General features: G+C 43.4%; 1 pseudogene across 1 annotated transcript; it reads left to right on the forward strand.

The window, feature by feature from the left end:
• Positions 1-5,247: 5,247 nt before the first annotated feature.
• On the forward strand, positions 5,248-25,295 carry LOC308648929 (butyrophilin subfamily 2 member A1-like; annotated as a pseudogene). The gene is made up of 9 exons: positions 5,248-5,392; positions 6,176-6,241; positions 7,927-8,300; positions 17,061-17,342; positions 17,450-17,680; positions 18,033-18,059; positions 19,812-19,838; positions 24,271-24,297; positions 24,653-25,295. The product of its transcript is annotated as a butyrophilin subfamily 2 member A1-like (transcript).

A 25,295-nucleotide genomic window follows, 5' to 3' on the forward strand; every position in this document is an offset into this window, starting at 1 on the left:
GTAGTATGCTTTTTTAAAGTCCTTTGGGTATAGGTCAAAGAGACGAATAGCTGGGTCAAATGGTGGTTCCATACTAGATTTCCAAGGAGTCTCCATACTGCTTTCCATATTGGCTGCACGAATTTGCAGTCCCACCAGCAATGTATGAGTGTACCTTTCCCTCCACGTCCTCCCCAACACTTATTATTATTTACTCTACTATTCTGCATTGACTAGCCACATGGCTTTTCTAGTGGGGTCGGTGGGATGCTTTAATAATCCTACTATGATCAAGACTATTCTCTCCAGTACCTCAGGATATTTTAACAAAGTTTCTCTGAGCTGAGCACCATGAGGAAGGGCACACAGCTCACCTGTTCCTTTGTCAACTTACGTATAAAGGAGCAAAGGCAGAAGAAATTTAGGTCCCTGCTGCACTTATTCTCATTCCCCCTGGAGATTGCTCCTTTGACCTGGACTTTGGCATTTTGCCCTGGTCCACACAAGGAAGTGTTACAAAAAAATGATCTCACTGGACTCAGTGTTGAGTGTATTGTGGGGATTTTGCTTGCTCTATTAAGTGCTGTGTCTTTTTTAGTGAGGGATGACAGGGGTGGGATCTCTCTGTTCTTACTACCAGGAAACAATGGAGTAATACCATGCTTCTACGGTTGGGTCTTAAATGTCTGCACATTTAAATGTTTGGCTCCCAACTTGGTGCCAATGGGAGGTGGTAGAGCCTTTAGGAAGTGGGGACTAGCAAGAGGTCTTTAGGTCATTGGGGATGTGCCCTTGAAGGAGATTTTAGGACACTTTTCTCTTAGTTTCTCTCTCTTCTCAGACATGAGATGAGAGGTTTTGCTCCTGCATATGCTCCCACCATGATGAGCTGAGTCACCAAAGCATCAGGGCAATCCATGTGATCAGTTATAGTCACTGAACAAATATTTATTAAGTAGCCATGATATGACAGGCTCATATCATATAATCCCAGGCTTTGGGAACACATGCACACCACCATGAAATTTATATTCTAGAGGAAACTTGGGCTTCAATCAAATAATGAAGAATAACTGTAAACTGAAAAAGCTTATGTAAGCTTGATGTGTGTTATAAGGGTTATTTTGACCATACTTAAGTTTTACCTGCCTAAAAACTTTGCGTAAGGTGAACAGTTTTTTTTCTCTTCCCCTCTCCCATAATCTATTTCATATATATATATATATATATATATATATATATATATATATATATATATTTCTAGTAGGGATGGAACCCAGGGGTGCTTACTCACTGAGGTACATTCCCAGCTATTTTTATTTTGAGAAAGAGTCTTTCTCAGTTGCTGAGTCTTGTCTCCAATTTGTAATCCTCGTGTTTCAGCCTCCTGAGCTGCTGGGTTTCTATGTGTGTTCCACTGTTCTCAGCTTTTTCTTCTTCTTTTTTTAGTGTTTTGACGTGAATGAATGCACTGATCTGTAGTTTCCAGTTACACAGTTTACATGTGTGTATACCTGAGGAAGCACCCCAGATTAAGATATGAAGTCTTCCCTCACCCCACGAGGCACCCTGCTGTCTCTTCTTGTCTTAACTATGTTTTCAGTCTGGCATGGAGCTCCTCATATGACTTCTGTCACCACAGCTTCCATCTGTCTATTCTTTAACTTTATATATTTGCAATCCTACAGTATCTGGCATTTTATGTCTGGTTTCCTTTGATGTCTTCCACATTTTTAAGATTCCTTTTTTAAAAAAAGAAACTTGATTTAAACTTGATTTTATTCACCTTTTTTATGTGGTGCTAAGGATCGAACCCAGTGCCTTGCACATGCTAGATAAGCTCTCTACAGCTGAGCAACACCCCCAGCTCCCCTCAGTTTTAAGATTTCTTATCTGCACCTCCATACCCTCTCTCTGTCTTCCTTATGGGAACTGCCCTTTCTCTCGGCCACATTCTAGCCACAAGGGGGCAGCAGAGGCCAAGGAAACCAGGAGAGACTGCCTGGGTGGCCTTTCCATTGGCCCAAGAGTGCTCTGGTATCCATGGAGCACCCTCTTGTTGGGTGTTTGTGTTTCCTTCCTCTCTAGGAGGGAGTTTCCAAATGGTTCTGGACATGCCCTCCTTTTTTAAAAATATTTTTTAGTTGTCAATGAACTTTTATTTTATTTACTTTTATGTGGTGCTGAGAATTGAACCAGGTGCCTCACACATGCTAGGCAAATTCTCTAACACTGAGCCCCAACCCCAGCCCCACATGCCCTCTTTTTAAAGTTATGTATCTGAAAATGCAGCTAACAAATATGTACACATATTATTCAGCTTATAAAAATAAATAGATGTAAGGATAAAATTTTTATGATAGAAGTTCTGATGAACTCTTTTCCTTCCCTTTTGCTCTCCAGGTCCCTGGAGCACCCATAGCGCTGGTGCCCCCAACTCTTTTAGATTTAGACTGTGCCTTGGGGCAGACCTGCTCCTGTCAGTGTTTGTCCATGTGACCCTATGACCTTGGATAGCTTCCACATATTGTAGAGGCTCCATCCCTCAGCTCTAGAATGAGGACAGTGAGAACCACCTCATGGTATTGTACTAAATCATCGTGGGAATGAGGTATACATGTCCAAGTTAAAATGACCCTCAGTGAATGGTGTGCCTAAGTATTTCTTGGTGTTTGTTAGAGAGCAGAGTCCCTGGCTGTGCCTGGGGAAAGGAGTCTCTGTGACAGGAGAGGAACAGAGTGTTTAGCATCCCAGGGACTATTAGAATGTGCTTCTTGGGGCTGGACAGGGCCTCTCCTGCCCTAGGCCCCCCTCTATTTCTCTGAGGGGCAGAGGTCCACCTTTGAGACCTCTAGGCCTTTTTCCATGATCTAGTTCTGAAATCCCTCCACTGGGACTCACTTGTTTCACCCTTGACCATACATGGGCCTGACCTCCCTGGGATTTGGAGGGTCAGTAATTTTTTCCTGGGTCAATGATGGGTCACACATATGGTCAGTGCCTGTGCTGGCTCTCTGCAAGTGATCTGACATTGCAGTAACTGGGGAACATGTTTCAGATACTCTAGGCCAATGTGTTCATTCTAGTGTCTCATCTCCTAATAGGCAGACCAAATGTCAGGCCCTTCTATCCTCTCTTTTCTTAAAAAATATTTTAGTTGTAAATGGACACAATACCTTTATTTTATTTACTGTTCTGTGGTGCAAAGGATCAAACCCAGTGCCTCCCATGTGCTGGGCAAGAGCTTCACCACTGAGCCACACCCCCAGCCCTGCTCCTTCCTTTTTATGGCATCTTTCTCTCAGTCTGCTGTCTTTCCTTTTAAATTTTTAGTTATTGTTTGCTTTTCATTCATCTAATAAACTTCACTCAACTTTCTATAGGCATGTGTATTTTTCCCTCTGGCCTCACTCCCTTACCCTTTTCTATCTCAGGGCTTGAGGGGGAGGGATACTTTATCTCCCCTGGAATCTCAGATGAGGAAGGGGGTGGATGCTCATGCAGAGGGTGGTAGGGCAGGTGCTCCATCCAGGAGGACTCAGCAGCTGAATTCAGGGTGGGGCTGGGCCATGCCCTGGCTCCACTAAGTGTGAGAGGCATAAGGGGGTCTCTCAGACACTTCTGGTTGGATATTTCAGAATGTGTTCAATCCACAGTATGAACAGAATTGGGGGTCTGGGGAATTAACTACTTTATATCAACCATCACTTTTAAAAAATATTAATGCATTTAATACATTTTACATTAACCATTGTTCTGTGGTTTAGGCATTTATCTGAAACTATTTAGAAAACACTTAATATAGGAAAAAAGAAGAGGTATTTATTACATGTTGGTCATAAAAGAAAGTTAATATTAACCTCATTAGTATTAGGATCATTTAAGGTTTTACTTAATTATTTGTGGTTTAGTGAATGGTGATTCTGATGACCTGGGAGAGGACAGTGCTGAAGTTCGGTGTCCCCTGCCAGTGCTGGTCAAGGATTCTGCCAGTGTTCTTTAAGGAGAACTGACCTGCACTTTGTCACTGCTTCCATCCCCTCCTCCCCAAATGGAGAACAAAGGGTAACCTTGGGAGGGAGAATGCTCAGGTCAGGGTGAGATAAGCTTTGTGGCCATGTAATTGAGGCAACTGAGAGTCCAAGGTTCCTTTCAGGATCTTGTTCACTTGAGTTACCTGGGGCAGGGGGCTGGGCTGGGATGCAGATGTGGTGGTGGGAGGCAGTCTCCTGGCACAGCTAGCCTCTCCCTCATCTAGGAATATGTAGATTGCTGTTACCAGATGGCAGGGCTCATGGCTTTACCTCTGCGACTGTGATAATGAAATGGCATAAGTAAAATTTATGTAGCACAGTTCTTGATAGGGATTCAATATAATTTTATTTTCTTCTTTTTGTAAGATTTCCCCTACAATTCTAGGCCTTGGGGAGTCTGCCCTTAGGGCAGTGATTCATGGTGGCATTGTGGGGTTGTGGTGGCATTTCACCTCTAAGTGCAGTTTTTCTGCAGTGTTCCAGGAAATTTGTGGGCACCCTTTCTTGATGCTCTGCTCTGCTGCCTTCTTCCTTGTAAACGGAGTGATGTCCAGAAGACAGGGCACACTCTGCCCAGGATCCTTTTGTAAGCTTTCGGTTTAGATATTGGAAGGAGGCAGAGAGGGGTTGCTCTTCTGACTAGGAGGGCTTAGTGGGGGCCCCAGTGTCAGAGACTCTGCAGAGATCACTGTAACTTATGTCCAGCTCTGCTTTTTCCCCATTTCCTGGGGACCAACTGCCTCTTGGAAGTAAGGAATTTGGGCCCTCAGCATTGGACTCAGAAGCAGAGGATTGGGCTCTGAGAGCAGCTTGGGGCAGGTGCAAATTATGAGGGCAGCTTTGGGGCCTTCTGGGGTCCTTGTGACTCTGATCTATCTCCAGCTGCTGTGTTTTGAACACTTCAGGAAGTCACAGCCTTTCATAGGGGGGAGAACAGAGAAGCAGGTAAGTTGGCTTTGAAAACACCTGTGACCTAAGAGGAGGAAACCAGGGAGAAGCTAGTGGCAGGAAGAAGCTGAGGATGAGGTGGTGGGAGAGGCAGTGGGGGTGGGCATGTGGGACAGTCTTGTTCTAGGAAGACCCAGGAGAAGCTTAATGAGGGTTGTTCCTTTATTCATTTGTTTTAATGATATTTCTGTAACATTTTCTGGGACTAGCCCCTGTTCTAATCACATGTAGTGACTATAAATTCACATCATTTTCATTACAAACTTGGGATGTAGATGTTGTAACTATGCCCATCATGCAGACAAGGAAACGGAGGCCAAGAAGTTCATTTTGAGAGTGGCTGAGCCTGGAGGGCAGCCTAGAAGATGTCTCCCAGAATTTGTCCTTCTTATACCACAGACTGCCTTCTCCCTGCTCTTTCCAAACAGTAGGTAATTTGGGGTCTTTTCTCTGACCAGGGCTCTTTTATCTCTATTCTCTGTCTCCAGGAAGGGTCCCTTACCTCTCAGGCAGAAATCTTTCTCAAAGAAACAGAAGGCAAGGAGAAGCCTGTTGGTGGGGAAGTGTTTGGCACCTGCCAAATGAAGCACCATATCTGAGCCCACAGTGGAAGGGACTGGGCTGAAATTCAGGTTTAGGTGAACTCCAAATCTGCAAGGCAGGACAGGGTTCTGGGCTCCTGTGATGGGCACCACAGCCTCCTTGAGGATGTGTCTCTCTCTGACACTGCCCAGGCCAAACATAGGCATAATTAGAGGGAAGAACAACAACAAAGTAGGAGGTGGATGTCCTTCCTGATGGGGGCCTTGAATCTGGGCCATCCTTTCTGGGGGAGTCATGAGTGGTGAATTAACAGAGAGATATAGGAATGGTTTTCACCACAGAGCTCCAGGTATGGGGAAAGGAAAAGCCAAGTAGAGCTGCCCTGTGTTTGGGGTGGGAAAAAAAGAACAGTTTCTTACCAGGTAATTCTATGGTTTCCTGATACCACAGTCTTCCCAGAAGAGCTGGAAGGATCCTGGGCTCAGCTGTTTGTCAGTGTCAGGGTTGTGGGGGGCCCAGCACCCTGTTAGTATGATGTGCCAACAAGAAATGCTTTGCTCAAGCAGGGGCCTGCTGTCCAGCCCTGCTCTCTATGCTGAGGTTCTGGAGCTCTGGGCTGGACCTGCCTGCTGCCTGCAGGTCTTGGCCCTCATCCTCATGTCTCTCCCCAGTTCTAAAGATGTGGAAGGGCACTGCAGTCACTCCTTGCTCTGCTGTCTCACTTCCCTGATCTCCTTGTCCAGCTGTCCACAGCTGAGTGTCCTCATCTGTCTCCGTTTGTGGTTTTAAAAGCAAGATAGAAAAACATTTGAGGGCTGGGGATGTGGCTCAAGCAGTAGCGTCCTCTCCTGGCATGCATGCGGCCAGGGTTCGATCCTCAGCACCACATACAAACAAAGATGTTGTGTCCGCTGATAACTAAAAAATAAATATTAAAATTCTCTCTCTCTCTCTCTCTCTTTCTCTTTCTCTTAAAAAAGAAAAACATTTGAAAATATATTTCCCTCATTTTTTGTTTTCTTGCCTTTTCTTGTGTGTGTGCTGCAAGCATTCATCCACTCATTTTATTCCTAAAATATTAATGAAATGTTGTTTGCTAGGTGCTATTCTATGGAAGAATCAGACAGAAATCTTGTCATAAAGTTTACCTTCTGGCTGTAAAAAGTGATAATAATCTCAAGTAGGCAGAGAGGCATAAATGTGTTGGAAGAGGTGACCATAATGGGAAATGCAACAGGGCAGGGTGTGGGCAGACAGGGGCATGGAAGGCAAGTGTGGGTAGGCAGCAGTGTCCAGTGAGGTGGTGTGTAGATGGGAGCATAACCCTGGAGAAGGAGGAGTGAGCTGTAGGACCATTTGGAAGGAGGGTTCCTGCAGGAGGAGCCTGTGCAGAGCTGGCAGTGTGCTGAGGTGTGAGGAAGCTCAGAGGCCAGTGTTGCTGGACTAGAGCCCATGGGGAGAGAAGAAGGAGGTGAGTTCAGAGGGGTCTTGAGAAGGAGGGTCCACCTTCTCAGGCCTGGGGAGAAGTGAGGAGCCATGTGGAGGCTTGGAGCAGAGCAGCAACATGGATTAACTCACATGTTAAAAGGATCACTGAGGTCAGGAATCCTAGTCATCCTCCAGTTGATATTTAATGGTGGCTGAGACCAGAGTGGAGAGGCACAGGCTTGAGAGTTGCTCTTTGGAGGTGTTGCAGCATGTCCTGCAGAGGAGTCATGTGTTAGCCTCAGAAGCCCAAGAGCACCAAGGGGGTGGAGAGTGATATGAACTTGCTTCTTGAACATGCAGTGATGGGGGTTTTCATGAATGACAGAGAACAGAATTTTCACAGCATTAAGTAGCATTTGACTCTGTGTTTTAAAGTGCATATGTATTTCTCTCCTCCCTCAGTGGAGGATAAAAAATATAGACTGAAGCAAAAATTTAGAATTGGAAGAGGGGAATTTCCTGGGTGTGGCTGAATGACCAGAGTCTGATCTCACCGTAGGTGTGCTCTTTGTCTGTTTTCAGGTTTGTCCTGAGATAGGGCAATTTAGGCCTGGTGTTCCCAAGGTGTGCTCTCCAGACCAAACTTGGAACTCCTTGTAAATGCACATTCGTTGGCCCACCCCAGATCTAGTGAATGAGACAGTCTGGATTGGGCCTAGTGATGTGTGCTCTATAAGGCATCCTAGTGGTTCAGGGGCATGAATGCTTGAGAACCACTGAATTAGATATTATTTCATGGAAGTACCTGGGACCAAGAGCAGATGCCAGTGAGGGAGTGTCTTTGGCATCATTTTTGGGCCATATCATATAGTCAGGAAATCTCTTCCAAATCTATCAAACCTCAGGGGTTATCTCATCTGGCCCCTGCTCCATCTTTCCTGGCCTTTCCACCTGATGGTATATGTTCTCTGTTTTTTGGTCTGTGTCTCTCTAGGTTTTTCTCCCATGTTGTGTCCACAGAACAGTTCCAGGTTATTAACCCTCATTGCCCCATTGTGGCAGTGTTGGGCAAGGATGCCATACTGTCCCATGCCCTGGTCCCTGGCATCAATGCAGAGAACATGGAACTGAGGTGGTTCTGCACCACACTCTCACAGGCAGTGTTCATCTACTGGAAACAACGGGAACAGACTGAGGAGCAGATGGCTGATTATAGAGGGTGGACCTCACTGGTGAGCAAGTTCCTCACCCAGGGGTAGGCTGCTGTGCACATCCACAAGGTCCAGGTTTCTGACAATGGAACGTACACCTGCTTCTTCAGACATGGAGGCTTCTCTGAAAAGTCTGATTTGGAACTAAAGGTGGCAGGTTTGTTAATTGATATCTATTCTGGAGACCTTGGGAGTACTGGGTTTGGTGGGAATATCGGGGATCACCTAATTTAGCCTCACATTTAATAGGTGAAATAGAGGTAAAAATGGCTCATTCAGTTTTTTTATTGATCAATACAAACACTGTATATTGGACGTCTCAAATATGGGGGGACTTGTTCTGTGCACCAGAGATATATCAGTATAGCATAGACCCCAGCAGTGAGTTTACCTCCTAAAGACAAAGGAAGAATAATTATAATAAATAATTCAGTACAACATGTGATAAGGTGAGATAAGAAGATTCCAACATGGTGGCGGGCACGGAGAGATCAAGTCTCTGACCTCTTCAGCTGTGCGGGCATAGGGAGTCGTAAACAATCTAAATTCTGTTTGCTCAGGATCACTAGGCAATGCTGAGCTGATGTGGATCTGGGGCGAACAGTCTGGGCCTCTCAGAACACACACTGAGCCCGGATCGGCTGAATTCAAGCTCCCGTTCGCCTGTTTCCCGCAGACAAACAGCTGTGACTCAGCACTAATCCATCCGGCTGAAACTACTGGTCAGCCCTTCTGATCCTATGGAGGTAAATGCCAACCGAGTCTTCATAGGTAGTGGCCGCAGTTTTGAAACGGGGCCTGGGAGAGACAGTAAGGACCCACCCGTTGCATTGGTCACCCGGCAAAGGGAAACGAACTGTCACCATTTGCAAGAGATACCACCATGGCAGAGAACTGACGTCACCAGACTGCGGCGAAGGAGATAACTTCATTGAAACCTGCGGCTACAGCATCAAATAAATTTATAGGAGTAAACAGTAACTCAGCAGTCAAACAGAACAAGAAGAAACATGAGCATCTTCAAAAAGCAAGGAAGAAAAGGAGTACAAACAATGCAGGACAGCCTAAATATTCAGGAGGACCTAGAGTCATCAGAAAAATGGTCATATAAAGAACTCAAGGAACACCTTAGACAGAAGGAATGGAACCTTAAAGAGGATATGAGACAGCAAATTCAAGCAGCGAAAGAACACATTGAGAATGAATTACATAAACAGATAAAAGAAGAAGTTAAGCATCTTTATCAGGAGATAGAGATTATAAAAAATAATCAAAGAATAATTCTAGAAATGAAGGAAATGATAAACCAAATTAAAAACTCAATTGAGAGTATCACTAACAGAGTGGAGCAAGTAGAAGCCAGAACGTCAGATAATGAAGACAAAATATATCATCTTGAAAAGAGTCTAGCCAACTCAGAAAGGGTGGTAAAAAATCACGAGAAAAACATCCAAGAGTTATGGGATAACATAAAAAAACCAAATTTACGAGTCATCGGGATAGAAGAAGGTACAGAGATTCAAACCAAGGGAATGAGTAAACTGCTGAATGAAATAATTACAGAAAACTTTCCAGAAATAAAAAAGGAAACAGATATACAAATTGAAGATGCATACAGGACACCGAGCACACAAAATCACAGTAGACCAATGCCAAGACACATTGTTATGAAGATATCCAATATACAGAACATAGAGAAAATATTAAAAGCTACAAGAGAAAGGAGGCAGATTACATTCAGGGGTAAACCAATAAGATTAATAGCGGATTTTTCATTACAGACGCTGAAAGCAAGAAGGTCATGGAACAATGTATTTCAAACACTGAAAGACAATGGATGCCAACCAAGAATTCTGTATTCAGCAAAATTAAGCTTCAGGTATGACAACGAAATAAAAATCTTTCATGATAAACAAAAGTTAAAAGAATTTGCAGCCAGAAAACCAGCATTGCAAAGCATTTTGAGCAAAACACTACACGAGGAAGAAATGAAAAACAATAACCAAAACCATCAGTGGGAAGTGCCTCGGTAAAGACAGAGGGCGAGGGGAAAGATAATCATGGAGAAACAAACTAATTTTTTTTTTAAAAAACGATAAATAATCAAACATGGCTGGAAGTACAAACCATATATCAATAGTAACTCTAAATGTTAATGGCTTAAACTCTCCAATAAAGTGACATAGGCTGGTATCATGGATTAAAAAAACAAATCCAACAATATACTGCCTCCAGGAGACACATCTGATTGGAAAAGACATACACAGGCTGAAGGTGAAAGGATGGGAAAAAATATACCACGCACACGGTCCTCGTAAGCAAGCAGGGGTGGCCATCCTCATATCGAATAAAATCGACTTCAAGACTAAGTTAATCGAGGGAGGAGAAGATGGCGGCGATGGGAGTGCAGCATCCCAGTGCGCCGCGTCACTGTGCGGGAGATAGATGAGGTGAAACGGCTGAAGGCTACCTTGTTGGGAATTTCCAGTGAAATTGAGGTGTTCCAGAATCTAGAGGACAGATTTCCAGCGCGCGGGATTCGGCTGCGGGGGCTCGGTCGCGGGCGATTTCCCCGCACGGAGGGTAGCAGTACTTGGTCGGCGGACCGCCCCGCGGATGGAGCCTGGGTCGCGCGCTAGTTAGCGACGAGGTACCAGAGCAGGATTACAGTGAAGCAGATTCTGGAGGCTCCTGCCATCGGTGCACTGGCCGCGCTTAGTGCTGAGTTCCGGCTTTGAGACAGAGGAGAGAAGCGGTCCAGTTCGACTCCCGACACCGGTCGGAACACGGAGGAGGACAGCAGCCGCCATCTTGGAGAGCTGAGGCAATCATCCCTGTTTTCTACTGATCTCAGCTCATTCAACTACGGAATAGGTGATTCCAGGCTGGTATTTGCCTGCGTCGCGCAGACAGATCGCTCAGGCTCAGGACTGGTGAACCTGAGGAGAATACTCTTCGGGGCTCGCTCCTGGCAAGGCTTGAGCCAGACTTTAGCGGCAAGATTCTGGCTCCCCGGGTTGCTTTGGCCCAGGGCGGGGGATCCTGCGGGGACTCTGAGCTGAGGCCAGCTACAAGTGGAATGAGCGCTGAGGGGCGGCGTGGCTCTGACCCCCGGAACAGTTTTGGCCCGGGGCTAGGGAGTCCATGGGGACTGCATCTTTGACCCTGCCCCTAGCGGAGCGTACACCGAGCTGGGAGAGTTTGGAGCGGCCAGGCTCGGGCTCCCGGGGCTGCTTGGGCCTGAGGCTGGGGTATCCGCGGGGGTCGCTCTGTGGAGCCTGCTCCTAGCAGAGTGTGGCAGGGATCGGAGAGGCTGGGTTCTGGCTCCCGTGGCTGCTTTAGCCCAGGGCCGGGGAACCCACGGGGACTGCGAGCTGAAGCCAGCTACAAGTGGAACGTGCGCCGAGGGGCAGCGGGGCTCTGACTCCCGGAACAGTTTTGGCTCGGGGCTGGCGAGCCCGCGGGGACTGCGTCTTTGACCCTGCTCCCAGCAGAGCGTGCACCGAGCGGGGAGAGTTTGGTGCGGCCAGGCTTGGACTCCCGGGGTTGCTTTGGCCTGGGGCCGGGGAACCCGCGGCGGTTGCTCTGTGGAGCCTGCTCCTAGCAGAGTGTGGCTGGGATCGGAGAGGCCGGCTTCTGGCCCCTGAAGCTGCTTTGGCCCAGGGCTGGGGATATTACAGGGACTGCTTCTCGGTCCGGGTCCTGCTGGGTGCCACGGGGGCCTGGAGGGCAGAGTGGAGCTGCCACCTGCGCCCAGAACAGGCTAAGTGACCCGCCGGTGTGGTATCACGACACTCCAACTGCAGCTGGGGCCGAGGAGAGTAGCTGCCCACGCCTGGAACAGGACCAGCGACCTGACGGCGCGGTAGCCAAGTCACCCCATTTGGAGTGGGGGATGTGAAGAGCCGCCATCGGATCCTGCAAGGTAGGCAGACTTGCGACCCCACGGGCAGGACAGACTCAGAAGACTGCCAGTGTGGTGGACAAGTAGCATCGAGGCAGTCACGTCATACTGGTTGGAGTGGGGGTTGAGCAGAGCCGCCGCCCGTGTCCGGAAAAGGCCCAGCGACCCGTTGGAGAGGCAGTTAGGTACCTCCACTGGGAGTGGGGGCTGAGCAGAACTGCTGCCCGAGCCCGCAAGGTAGGCAGATCTGAGACCCTCCGGCGGAACAGGCTTAGAGGCCGACCAGCATGGTAGACACGTCACACCAATTGGAGTAGGGGTGGAGCAGAGCTACCGCCCACATCCGGATCAGGACCAACGACCCGAGGACGTGGTAGTTACGTCACCACAATTGGAGTGGGGGCAGAGTAGAGCTGCCACCCGTGCCCGCAGGGTGGGCAGACCTACAAGCAACCAGCGTGGTAGATAGATCACCATAATTAGAGGAGGAGCACAGCCACTACCCGCCCTGCAAGAGAGATCTCCCTACTATACAAGAGCAATATAAATAAATAGGGGGAAAATTTCAAAAACACAACAGTGTCACCAAGCAGAAAGAAACGCAACAAATATGAAAAGACAAGGAAAGAAAGGACCACAAGCAATGCAGGTCAACTCAACTCTAGAAGAGGTAATAGCTGCAACAGATGGAATATCAGATAAAGAGTTCAGGATATACATGCTTCAGATGATCTGGACTCTCAAGGAAGACATGAGACAGCAAAATCAGACAATGAAAGATCACATTGACAAGGAACTACAGAAACAAATCCAGGAAGTAAAAGATCAATTTCACAGGGAGATAGAAGTAATAAAAAACAAACAAATAGAAATCCTAGAAATGCAGGAAGCAATAAACCAACTTAAAACCTCAATTGACAATACTACCAGCAGAGTAGATCACTTAGAAGATAGAACTTCAGACAATGAAGACAAAGTATTTCAACTTGAAAAGAACATAGACAGCTCAGCAAGACTGCTAAGAAACCATGAACAGAACATTCAAGAAATATGGGATAACATTAAAAGACCAAACTTAAGAGTCATTGGGATACAGGAAGGCACAGAGGTCCAAACCAAAGGAATAAACAATCTATTCAATGAAATAATACGAGAAAACTTCCCAGACTTGAAGAATGAAACAGAATCCCATATCCTAGAAGCCTACAGGACGCCGAAAGTGCAGAATCATAAGAGATCCACACCTAGACACATTATAATGAAGATGCCCAACATACAGAATAAGGAGAGAATTTTAAAAGCTACAAGAGAAAGAAAGCAGATTACATTTAGGGGTAAACAAATCAGGATAACAGCTGATCTCTCAACACAGACTCTGAAAGCTAGAAGATCCTGGAATAACATATTTCAAACACTGAAAGAAAATGGGTTCCAACCAAGAATCGTGTATCCGACGAAATTAAGCTTCAGGATGGAAGATGAAATTAAAACCTTTCACGATAAACAAAAGTTAAAAGAATTCACAGCTAGAAAACCATCTCTTCAAAAAATCCTTGGCAAAACATTACATGAAGAGGAAACTGAAAATAACATTGAAAACCATCCGTGGGAGGTAGGACAGTAAAGGGGGGAAAGTAATCAAAGAGGAAAACTAATCAGGTTTAGTAACATAAATAAACAAATATGACTGGAGGAACAAACCATATCTCAATAATAACCCTAGATGTTAATGGCTTAAACTCACCAATTAAGAGACATAGGCTAGTTGAATGGATCACAAAACAGGATCCAACAATATGTTGCCTACAGGAGACGCATTTGATAGGAAAAGATATACATAGACTGAAGGTGAAAGGCTGGGAAAAATCATTCCACTCATATGGACTGCAGAAACAAGCAGGAGTGTCCATACTCATATCAAACAAAATAGATTTCAAGCCAAAGTTAATCAAAAAGGATAAACAGGGACACTGCATACTGCTGAAGGGAACCATACACCAACAAGACATAACAATCATAAATATATATGCCCCAAACAATGGTGCAGCTACGTTCATCAAGCAAACTCTTCTCAAGTACAAGAGTCTAATAGACCACCATACAATAATCATGGGAGACTTCAACACACCTCTCTCACCACTGGACAGATCTTCCAAACAAAAGTTGAATAAGGAACCTATAGAGCTCAACAACACAATTAACAACCTAGACTTAATTGACATATATAGAATATACCACCCAACATCAAGTAATTACACTTTTTTCTCAGCAGCACATGGATCCTTCACAAAAATAGATCATATATTATGTCACAGGGCAACTCTTAGACAATATAAAGGAGTAGAAATAATACCATGCATCTTATCTGATCATAATGGAATGAAACTGAAAATCAACGATAAAAGAAGGAAGGAAAAATCATGCATCACTTGGAGAATGAACAATAGGTTACTGAATGATCAATGGGTTATAGAAGACATTAAGGAGGAAATTAAAAACTTCTTAGAGTTAAATGAAATCACAGACACAACATATCGGAATCTATGGGACACATTGAAAGCAGTTTTAAGAGGAAAATTCATTGCTTGGAGCGCATTCCTTAAAAAAAGAAAAAACCAACAAATAAATGATCTCATATTTCATCTCAAAATCCTAGAAAAAGAAGAGCAAAACAACAACAAAAGAAGTAGAAGGCAAGAAATAATTAAAATCAGAGCTGAAATTAATGAAATCGAAACAAAAGAAACAATTGAAAAAATTGATAAAACGAAAAGTTGGTTCTTTGAAAAAATAAATAAGATCGACAGACCCTTAGCCATGCTAACGAAGAGAAGGAGAGAGAGAACCCAAATTACTAGCATATGGGATGAAAAAGGCAATATCACAACAGACACTTCAGAAATACAGAAGATAATCAGAAATTATTTTGAATCCTTATACTCCAATAAAATAGAAGATAGTGAAGGCATCGATAAATTTCTTAAGTCATATGATCTGCCCAGATTGAGTCAGGAAGATATAGACAACCTAAACAGACCAATAACAATAGAGGAAATAGAAGAAACCATCAAAAGACTACCAACTAAGAAAAGCCCAGGACCGGACGGGTATACAGCAGAGTTTTACAAAACAATTAAAGAGGAACTAACACCAATACTTTTTAAGCTATTTCAGGAAATAGAAAAAGAGGGAGAACTTCCAAATACATTCTACGAGGCCAACATCACCCTGATGCCTAAACCAGACAGAGACACTTCAAAGAAAGAAAACTACAGACCAATATCTCTAATGAACCTAGATGCAAAAATCCTCAATAAAATTCTGGCGAATCGGATTCAAAATCATATCAAAAAAATTATACACCATGATCAAGTAGGATTCATCCCTGGGATGCAAGGATGGTTCAATATACGGAAATCAATAAATGTTATTCACCACATCAATAGACTTAAAAATAAGAACCATATGATCATCTCGATAGATGCAGAAAAAGCATTCGACAAAGTACAGCTTCCCTTTATGTTCAAAACTCTAGAAAAATTAGGGATAACAGGATCATACCTCAACATTGTAAAAGCAATCTATGATAAGCCACAGGCCAGCATCATTCTGAATGGAGAAAAATTGAAGGCGTTCCCTCTAAGATCTGGTACAAGACAGGGATGCCCTCTCTCACCACTTCTGTTCAACATAGTCCTCGAAATACTGGCCAGAGCAATTAGACAGACAAAAGAAATTAAAGGCATAAAAATAGGAAAAGAAGAACTTAAATTATCACTATTTGCAGATGATATGATTCTATACCTAACAGACCCAAAAGGGTCTACAAAGAAACTATTAGAGCTAATAAATGAATTGAGCAAAGTGTCAGGATATAAAATCAACACGCATAAATCAAATGCATTCCTGTATATCAGCGACAAATCCTCTGATACGGAAATGACGACAACTACTCCATTCACAATATCCCCCCAAAAAATAAAATACTTGGGAATCAACCGAACAAAAGAGGTGAAAGACCTATACAATGAAAACTACAGAACCCTAAAGAGAGATATAGAAGAAGACCTCAGAAGATGGAAAAATATACCCTGTTCATGGATAGGCAGAACTAACATCATCAAAATGGCGATATTACCAAAAGTTCTCTATAATTTCAATGCTATCCCAATCAAAATCCCAACAGCATTTCTTGTAGAAATAGATAAAGCAATCATGAAATTCATATGGAAAAATAAAAGACCCAGAATAGCAAAAGCAATTCTAAGCAGGAAGTGTGAATCAGGCGGTATAGCGATACCAGACTTCAAACTATACTACAGAGCAATAGTAACAAAAACAGCATGGTACTGGTACCAAAACAGGCGGGTGGACCAATGGTACAGAATAGAAGACACAGTAACCAATCCACAAAACTACAACTATCTTATATTTGATAAAGGGGCTAAAAGCATGCAATGGAGGAAGGATAGCCTCTTCAACAAATGGTGCTGGGAAAACTGGAAATCCATTTGCATCAAAATGAAACTGAATCCCTTTCTCTCGCCATGCACAAAAGTTAACTCAAAATGGATCAAGGAGCTCGATATTAAATCAGAGACACGGCAGCTGATAGAAGAAAAAGTTGGCTATGATCTACATACTGTGGGGTCGGGCTCCAAATTCCTCAATAGGACACCCATAGCGCAAGAGTTAACAACTAGAATCAACAAATGGGGCTTACTCAAACTAAAAATTTTTCTCTCAGCAAGAGAAACAATAAGAGAGGTAAACAGGGAGCCTACATCCTGGGAACAAATCTTTACTCCTCACACTTCAGATAGAGCCCTAATATCCAGAGTATACAAAGAACTCAAAAAATTAGATAATAAGATAACAAATAACCCAATCAACAAATGGGCCAAGGACCTGAACAGACACTTCTCAGAGGAGGATATACAATCAATCAAGTTGTATAATATCTAGGCAACTCTGGGGTCTCAGGGCCCAAGGTGGCCTCCTGGGGCTCCACAGGGATGGGCTCTGCCCCCTAAGTGCACATAGAAGGGCCAGAAGAGGATGGAGTGCGTGTGGTGTGCAAAGCCTCAGGATGGTTCCCAAAGCCCCAGGTGCAGTGGAGAGACCTCAGTGGAAACAAGTTCCCAGCACTTTCTGAGGCCCACACCCAAGACAGTGAGGAGCTGTTTAGTGTGGAGGCCACTCTGGTGGTGAGAGACAGTTCTGTGGGGGATGTGACCTGCTCTGTCCTCAGCCCTGTCCTGGGCCAGGAGAAGGCCAAGGCTATTTACATCCCAGGTCAGTGCTGCTTCCCACTCCCAGCAGAGCTGTGGGGAGGGCTGGCCTCTCTGAGTGTGCTGGCTCTCCTGGGTGTGCCCCTGACCTGCTGTCTGCCTGGGCCACAGAGTCCTTCTTCCCTCAGGCTTCTCCCTGGAAGCCAGCATTTGCTGTGGTCCTGACCATGCTGGGGCTCCTATTCTTGGGACCTAGCTATTTAATCCGAAAAGAACATTCCAGAAGAATGCAGGTGAGGCAGGAAAAGGAGCATCTGCGGCAGCTTAAGGAGGAGGAACAGCAGGCAAAGGAAGAGGCGCTGAAGGCCATTGGTAAGACCCCACAGGGCAAGTGCAGACCTGGTGGTGAGTGGGACAGCTGACAGGGGCCAGGGTCTGGGGTCCAGCTCTCTAGGGAGATCCAGGGTCCTGGGCCTAGAGAAGGTGACTGAGGAGATCAAAGAGGACAGCTAGAGTCAGTGTGGTTGGGTGGGTTTGAAGTTAGAAATTCAATAAACAGAAACATTTTTCTGGGGTTTTTCAGACCCACAGTCTTTCCTTTTCTTGGGGTTGGGCATTCATGCTGTTTTTCATTTTCTTTCAGATGAACTCCAGGCAGATCTCAGCAAGTTCTGCTTTCCTGCCTGAATTTTGTGTTTCTTTGTTAGCAGCCATTTTAGTTCCTAGCTCCCCTATTTCTTGTGTTGTTTTTCAGATCAGAGAAAAGCTGCTTATCTGTCTGGTACGTGACTCTCCAGGTGTCTCTTGTTTCCTTATCCTACCTGGTGTCCCTTCTCCTTCTTTCTATCTTGGCAGACATGTGGGTCCCCATCCATGGGAAGCTAATTGGAAGCTAGTGGAAGCCAGAACCCTGCTCCCTGAGCTTTCCTAGATTTTGGCTGCTATTTCCTACTTAGAGCTTGGAAACTTGGGTGTGATGGTGACCCCTTGTCTGTCATGTATTCTGCATCTCATTTCAACCTTGGCTTGCCCACGTTATATTGTGCGGGAAGCCATTCATGAATTATTTGAGGGTCTTCTTTTGTTTGGGCAGTCAGGAAGGTTTTAGGAATAACCTTGGAAACTGTCACTCTCCCATGCAATAGATTTCCCAAGACACATAACCTTTATCCACAACCTACTAGATAACCTCATAGTAGCTATGGAGGTGGGTGTAACCCGTTGGGAACTGGACAGCCCACCTATGACTTCTTTTGGTGAAGGACATTCTATGGAAGGCCTTTGATGTTCCCTGATATTAAAAAAGCAAGCGTGGGCTCCATTTTGCAGTTTTAGTAAAGAAGCTCGATGTGTATGATGGACGACCCTGTCCCACCCCTGCTTTCTAATAATATTTTCTGTGTCCTGTGGTTTTTTTCATCATTTTATTTTTCTTAGGTTTAATTTTGCAGCCAGCATATTCCACTGATGGGAACCACATTACCATCACCTGTTTGGTCTCATGTGAGAATATGAATTTTTAGCTTTCAGTGCATCTAGCTGTTGGTTTGTACTAAGAAGCTTAAAGGCAAATACTAAAAGTTCGTTAAATGATCTGTATAAGTAAATGGAGTAATTAAGTTTAGGAATGTGAACTTGTATTCTTTTCCCATTGAGATATTATGTTTTCTTCAGCTCCCAAAGGTGCTAATCCAAGTAGGCTGCTCACTACAAGTGAGCATGTGGTGGAGTGAACCAAGTACTTCTTGAAATAGTGGTTCTTATTCTCTAGAAAAATTTCACCTGTGAAAATTTGGGTTTTTAAAATTTATTTTTATTTTTTAGTTGTAATTGGACATAATACTTTTATTTTATTTATTTATTTTTATGTGTTACTGAGGATCAAACTCAGGGCCCCGCATGTGTGAGGTGAATGCTGAACCACTGAGCCACAATCCCAGCCCCCAAAGTTGGGTATTTTTACCAAAGAACTCACCTTACATTCCTGTCTTTAAACCATTCTTCATTTTTGGTAATTTCCCAAATGTTTTTTTATTTTTTTATTTTGTGGTGGTGAGCTGTGAATCTGGCACCTCCTGTATGCTAGGCAAGCCCTCTACCACGGGCTACATTCTCACCCCTTTCCCAAATATATCTTTGCCAGAGAAGGCCTGGATATAATAATAACTCTGACAATTGTTGAGTAATTTATATTTTATCCTCTCAAATATTTACACACATAGTATAACTTATCCTTAGTGGCAAAACTGAATAAAGACAGATAGAATATGGACTTTTATGAGTTTTGAGACAGACGATTTTCTGACAGAGAGAAAGCAGTGGGACAGTGGAAGAAGTTGGCCTTGATCTGTAGTCCAGGGAATTTCCCACAATACCCTGCAGTCCCTGCATACTGCAAGAGGCCATCTCCTTTCTGGCTCCCTCCACCTGTGGGTAGGCTCATCTTTAGAATGGAGGGGAGGCCAAGACAGGTAAATTCATGCTGAGCAGGCTTGTTTTAGCTGTGGTCTCACCACTGTGTGTTCCCTTTCAGCCTGGAGGAAGGCCCCCCTGTATGCAGGTAAGTGACTCTGATGTTTCCTTGGCCTTCCCTCCTCCTGGCTCCACCTCTTTCCTCCTCCCAGGATGGGATGGGTTTTCCTGCTCTCTCTTCTCTAATTTGTTTCCCACCCCTCCCAGTTAACACCTTTAACTTCTCTTGGTTTTTTCTTTCATAATCATCACACATCAATCTGCCCCATCTCCAAACTAACCAAAAGCCAAGAAAAATAGGAAAGCAAAATTCTCCTAAAAGGAGAGAAAAATGATTATAACTTGTGCTGGAAGATCACAGGGACTTCTCCTTGGGTTTGGACCACAGAACTCACCTCACATTTCTGTATTTTAATCATGCTTCATTTATTTTTTTTTTGTTTTTTTACTTTTAGGTGGATACAATATCTTAATATTATTTTTATGTGGTGCTGAGGTTCAAACCCAGTGCCTCTCACATGCTAGGTGAGCACTCTACTTCTGAGCCAAATCCTCAGTCATAAATAATTCTTCATTTTTGGGAATTTCCAAAATGTCTTTTTTAATTTTGATTTTAGTTTTTCATGTTCTGGAGCTGAGGAATGAACATATTCTAGGCCCACCATCTACTGCAGGCTAGTATTAGTTGCAGATCTTGAAAACATCAAGTTCAACTGGTATTTGTTGTTGGTGCAGTGACACTGGAGAGTTCAGTTGTGAGGAGAGCCTGGATGGAGCAGGGTTGGAACTGTGGATAGGAATTGCTGGTCTCCATAAAATTTCAGAAATCATATTTGACAGCTTAGGACTTACATCTTTCTAATGTGGGGCCTTGGTTCCGTATTCACTTTATCCCAGATTCATACTGTTTAGGTCCAGGTTTGATTTTCTTCTTTCTTCCTGTTCGTTTGGATATTGGTCTCCTCTCAGCCACCTCATGCTTTGACTTGCTGTCATAGCTGGGTTTCTTCTGAGCACCTTAATTGTTGAGAAATTAGTTTTTGGTGTTCTGAGTTTGGGGTCCAGGATGCTTAGGGGGTCTGGAACCACTTGAAAGTATATGCAATGTTCTGTGTTTGTGTTTCTGTTATAGGAACAAAATGAAATTAATAATGTTCACAAAAATTTCTCTGCTTTTAATAGAATTTTGCTTTGCTTATTGGGCTTGTTCTTGGATATATATATATATATATATATATATATATATATATATACACACCTTTATTTTATTATATATTTGTTATATATTATATACAATATAATATATAATATATGATATATAAATATATAATGTATTTATATTTATTATACTATATATATATATATATATATATATATATATATATATATATATATATAGATTTATGAAAGTCATAAAAGGAAGAATCTGGAGATGTTAAAATTGTTTACCTGAGAAAGGATATGGAACAAATGAGAGAAGAAAAGATGATGTGGGAAGAGTGAGGAGGTGAGAAGGAAAGTAGAGTGCTCAAGATTCATGTAGAAATTTTAGGTGTGCTGAAGCAGTGAGAGAAGGAAAATCACATCCTAGGTGGTTTGAATTGAGTGTGAAGAGGATTTGCAGGTTAATTGTGTGCATGAAATATAACCAACTCCTTGTCATATCTTTGAGAGATTTCAGTGAATACATTGTGTGTGTTTGTGTGTGTGTGTGTGTGTGTGTGTGTGTGTGTGTGTGAGCATGTGTGTGTGTATGTGAATTCCATTAAGCTCTTTCCAAGTGATTATCTCATTGAGTTTTCCTGCAATAATGAGACCACTTCAACCTTCCAGAGCAGTTATGACAGGCATATGCTAAGGCAGTTTCCAATGTAATGAAAGATTGTCCAGAAGACTCTTCAGCTCTGGAGGTGAGTTTAGGACCTGTGCCATCTGAATTTGTCTAATATGCCCTTTCTTCTTTGGTTGTATCTTTTTTACATCAGGGATATAGACTGTGAGAGATAGAGAAGGATGAGCCATGGCATCAAGGAGGCTTTGGGACCAGATATATGAGGAACACTCTGAGAATCTTAATGATTTTTCTGGGGACATGTTTATTTAAAAAGAAGAATCAAATAGTCTTTTTTTAAAACCATCTCCCCATTACCTGCTGAATTAGTGTCTATATGTTTTCATGTATAACTTGCATACTCTTTTATTTTATAAGGATAAACACCATTACTATACTAGAATCCACACTTTCATATTGACAGGTCCATAGTGTGAGGTGGACAAATGTCTGATCTCATCTTGTTCATGAAATTGTAACAGTGAGTTACAAATTAAAATTTTCTGTGGGAATTATGTGAAGAGTGCATTATAAGGCACACAGCATAGTACTTGATACACTGGGAAGTCTCAAAGTTTTTTTTTCTTTCACTCCTTCTCTTTTTCTCCCCTGTCTGCTTCCTTGACTTCCCTTTGCTTCTCCTTTGATAATCTCAGTTATTATATATAAAATTATAATTGGATTCCTACTAATGTGTTGGTGAAAAATGAGCAAAACTTACTCTTCTCCAAAAATCATTTGGGTCTGCTCAGCCATTTAGTATTATCTAGTTTCTATCAAGCAACTCAACAAAGATGGAAATACCAATGTATGTGATTGAACCTGTGTTAGTGGACATGGAGGGCACAAATTTAAACACAAATCTTTAAGAAAGAAAAGATCTTGTTCATTTATTATTTTCATCATTCTAATATTGTTCCTGAGGCTTTGGGATCTCTGCCCTGTTGGAGGCAAAAGCTTTTCAAATGAAGACATTTTGAAGTGTATGACATATGTAGAATTTGCTTTGGTCAATGACCTTCCTATGTTCTTCCCAAAAGGGAGTATGGAAATTGGAAGAGACTTATATGGCCTTGGGACAGTGGGGAAAGAGGGACCATGTGTTTTCTCTTAGTTATTTCAGGTCCTCATCATCAGGAGGCTAGTGTGAACTGGTTCATAAAACCATTGGTTTGGTGTCTCCTGAGAAAAGGCAGGTCTCATTTCATTGCTTGGTCTCCTTTCTCCTGACCCTGAAGTAAAGTCCAAGGTCTGTGTCACTTATTCCTGGTTGCCATTAGGCTTTTTCCTATGACCTTCAGACCTTTTCTGGTTCACTGACCCACTGGACACCTATATGTCTCTTCATTATCTAGCAGAACATGTTATATTTTCTGGGTCCTCAGCTTCCTGTGTGCAGGAAACAGAGAGTTTCATGTTTTGTGAAAGCACATTTCTCTGCCAGTACTTTGTTCCATGTTGGGTATATCACCTATGTAGGCATATTAGTTTTCTATTTGCTGCCAAATTACTACAAATTTAGTGACTTAAACCAACACAAATATATTATCTTACATGTGTGTAAGTCAGAAATCCAAGAAGGTGTGGACAAGACTGTGTTTCTTTCTGGAGGCTGTTGTCTTGTGCGGTTTCTAGAGGCCATGTGTATTCTCTCATTTTCGGTCCCGTTCTTCCATCTTCAAAGCCAGCAGCACAGCATGTTTATGACCTTGTTTCTGTGATTCTATCTGATTCTCCAACACAGCCAAGAAAGGTCTGTTTTACAAGGGTTCATATGATTCATTTGGATTGATCCAGAGAATCCAGAATAATCTCCCCTTACTCAAGAACCTGAATCTTAATCACATTGGTAAAGTTGCCTAGTCATGTATTTAACATATTCACACACTCTGGAGTTTAGAATATGGATTCTATCATAGCTGGAAGCTTTAAAACTCTTCAGGCAATTGTTATTGTAGGCAAATGATGAGGTCCAATATTTTTGGGTTCCCCCAGATCTGTAAGGATGTTTTTCTCCTATTGGTCTTTGAGAAGCGAAAGAAAAGTCACTAGTGTTGACCTCTCACTGGATATGTTTGTTTCCTGCTTTGAACTTCTTTCTCTTCCACCTTAAAAAACCCTCTCCATTGCCACCTAAATGGGTAAGATTTCTCTGAGTTCCCTGTACTCATGATTTATTGTCATCCTCCAAATTCAGCTAAGCTAGGTGTAATTCTCTACTCATGGCTTAGAACTAACCTTACAAGTTCAGCACAGTCAGTTCTTTATACGTAAATGGAGATCTTAGAAATTTTGATAACCTCAATTGTATCACAAGATAACCTAGTTGTTAGAATGGTTGTGTGTCTGTGTCTTGAGAACATATTATTTGGTAGGTAAATCTGAACAGTGACCTTTGAGATTGACATCCAGCATTTTGATCCTGGGGTATTAAGCTTTTTGGCTTAGTCTTCATGGAAGGCTGCAGCAGGATGTGTGATTTGTGTGTGTGTGCATGAGTGCATGTGTGTGTGTGCGTGTGTGTATGTGTATGTGTATGTTTGTGTGTAAGAAATAAATACATCAGCTGCATGTTTTCACACAGATTTTCCCTTCTTCCTCCCACATTGCTGTTTCAGAAGACTGCATGCTGACCCTGATGTGTAGAGACTCTGCAAAACCCTGATATGAGATCTGTGTTCTCTTGTAGATTGGCGGAAGGAACAATTCCAAGCCTGTGAGTGACTGTGTGCTTCTAGATGTTCCTCCTGTTGCCCTCATGGCTTCTGGCTTCTCCTTAAGTTCTCTGTGGTGATTCAGATGCCGGCATCACCAAAGGTGTTGCTGTGGCAGGAGTGATGGTCACGACACTGGTACTGGTTCTCAAGGGACCTTTCACAAGTCTAAACCCCAAATAAGCCTCTGACTCCTTCTCCTGGTTGAGGATGTGGGCTTGAGTTATAAAACTCATATCTCAGGAAGCTTATGCCCTCCTCAGCCCAGGTAGCAATGTGGCTCTGAGGTGGTGGGTGGCTGTGTGCTTTGTCATTGGGCATGTGAGGACCTTGCATGTTTGAGAACTCTCTCAACAGGGCCTGTCACTCTGGATCCAGACTGTGCTCACCACAGGCTTTCTGTTTGTCATGAAAAGACGTGTCTGACCTGGAAGGACCCCTGTGTGTACCGTGATGAAAAATGCAGTGTGTTACATCTTGAGGGCATCACATCAGGAAGATGGTACTGGGAAGTGGAGATAGAGAATGAATTGTTAAGCAAGTGGACTCTGGGAGTCTGTAGGAAAGATGTGAGCAGAACAGTCTGGCACAAGGAAGTACCAGATAGAGGGTTTGGGTCACGGGGAAGTTTAACAATAGATATTTTGCCTGGACTGGTCCTATGTTTTTGTAATCTCCTAGGCAAGATCTTTGCAGAGTGGGGGTTTTCCTGGACTACAGTGAAGGGGGTGTCTCCTTCTATAACGTGATTGATGGTTCTCACATTTTCTCTTTCCCTCCAACTTCCTTCTCTGGAACTCTCTTTCCATTCTTCATATTTCTGTCTGGAGATGTGTCCATGACAATCTCCTCTATGGCAAGTGAGTCTGAGGGGCTCCCTATACCCCTTCACAATCCACCTTTTTTGGAGGAGGTCCTGAGCACCCCGACAGAGAGGTTCAGCTTGGGCTGTGGTGTTGATGGTGTTCCCCCAGAGGCTGAATCTCCATTACTTCCCTGA

Source organism: Spermophilus citellus, assembly GCF_964194105.1.
Source record: "Spermophilus citellus genome assembly, chromosome: 5".
Classification (NCBI taxonomy): Eukaryota; Metazoa; Chordata; class Mammalia; order Rodentia; family Sciuridae; genus Spermophilus; species Spermophilus citellus.